The sequence below is a fragment of the Panthera leo genome, chromosome C2, assembly GCF_018350215.1.
Source record: "Panthera leo isolate Ple1 chromosome C2, P.leo_Ple1_pat1.1, whole genome shotgun sequence".
NCBI lineage: Eukaryota > Metazoa > Chordata > Mammalia > Carnivora > Felidae > Panthera > Panthera leo.
In genome coordinates, this window is record NC_056687.1 from 115,806,810 (window position 1) to 115,808,901 (window position 2,092).

Genomic DNA, 2,092 nt, shown 5'->3' on the forward strand with positions numbered 1-2,092 from the left:
ACATTGACCATTCAAATGAAGGATTTTGGGTGAATTATATTCTGGGCTTCATTTATTCATCTGATTTGACTCTCGTAGTCCTTATGGCTTAAGAAATAAAACAAAAGAATTCTATATGAGAATTCAGTGATTCTCATCAGAGCAAAAGCCATGCAAAGAACTTAGATGAATGATTTCTTGTGTGTCTTTCCAATGTCCTTGTGAGAGTTCCTCTCTTAGGTATTGTTAGTATATAACAGGCTTGTAGTTGTCACTCTTCCAAAGAATATTTCATTTCGATAGGAGTGACTTAGACCCCTATCATTCAAAGGAATTGGTATCTACCCACGGGACTTCAGGCCCTACCACAGGAAAACTTCAGGTTAGTTAGGGGAATGTCGGGGAAACATGGCAAAAACAAGAATAATCTTGGTTTATCTAGAGCCTGTCCAACTGTAATTAAACATGAGTGTTTAGTCAATGACAAATCATTATGAAACCTAAAATCTTGCTTGAGCTTGTCATTAATATTCCCAGCCTATTAACTTTTCCATCAATTTTATTGGCCTTTTATAAACTGGGATTTGGACATGTTTGGGACCTGTTTACTCCCCCTACCCCGCTTTCTTTGTGGGGGGTGGGGGCCAAGTGAGGGGAGGAAAGGCTGCGGTTCTAGCAGGCATGACCGGATTGCAGAATCGTTTCTGTAACTGGAGGGAGAATATGCTTGCAGGTATTCCAGGCCATAGCTCTCTGAAAGATCCTCCCACATGGCTTGCTTAGCTTTTACTTTCATTTTGTATTAAACAAAAAGTCATTTGAGGGCTATTTAATGCTCTGGTTTGTGTTTTCCAATACCAGATAAAAGTTAAACAGATGAACCATTTGGGGGGTAAGGATTGGGAAATCCACGGCTGCTAAAATGCTTTAAAGTTTCAAAACGGTTTTGTTTTTTTAAACCCATTTTCCATGTTCCAGCAGCTGTGGGTTTTCCCAGGGCTCCCCCTGTGGCTCAAAAGGGAGCTGCTTAATGCTTAACAGATGAGCCAATTGAGTTTTTAAATGCAAAATTAAACTTAAAGTGCACAAAGAGCACAGGGGAATCCACAGCCAAGAATAGCTGAAGGAGGCGAGTGCACTGCAAGCCCTGGGCTGGGAGATTCAGCCTCTTCTACTCAACCGGCAGCAAATGAGAGGAGGGTGCGGGCACATTTATCTTTCAATCAATCCTCCAACAGGCTGTAATTATACTCCGCATTGCCAAAAGTTTTGCATAACCACTTTCCTTGCATTTATTTATATATGTTTACGTATTTTTAAGAACAGAAAAGAGGAAAAGAAATAGATGGACGGGCTCTATAGATTACAAGGACAAATATGTTTTCATTTCCATGGGGTTTGTTCTCTCTGTGAAAGTGAGAGAATTGGGGTCCCTCAACACTTTTTCCCCTCAGATCCCTAGGTGCTTTTACCTTATGTCCCAGACACTCAGCAAGAGATCATCCAGATGCTCAGAACGTTCAGCTTTGAATGTGAGGAGCCAAAATGATTGTGGACTTTGGTTGGGACACAATTTGGCAGGTTACTGGATAAACTGATCATTCATCCAAATATGTGAACATGAGAAAGCATTGCAGTTGGGTGCCTAAAAGTAAGATTTGGGGAAAAAAAGATTTTACCAACTTTCATAAAGTTTTCTCTGATTCAAGTCAAATCATCCTAACACCTCAAAGGAAAAAAAATCTCCATTTTAAGTGTATAAGTGCTTTTACTAAGGAGGCTCCCAACATCATCAAAACTAAAATTCCATAGATACACTCTCTTTCACTGAAGATGATGAAAATTACTGTTGGATTCCAAATTGTGGAAATCTTTTGGGGAACCATCTCATGATTTCAACAAGTTTTTCATAGCAATAAGTACATTGGCATTCCAGGATGGAATACAGCCCCGGTGAGTCCTTATTATCTATAGCATTTTAATTGCATTTGAGGAATATTTAGAATAATCTACAAGGGTGCTGAGAAATGGCAAACTCACTGGAAAACTGTTGCTCAGATCTTGTATTCATATTCAGCTTTTAAGCTAGGAAAACATTGGAAATCCTTTAATA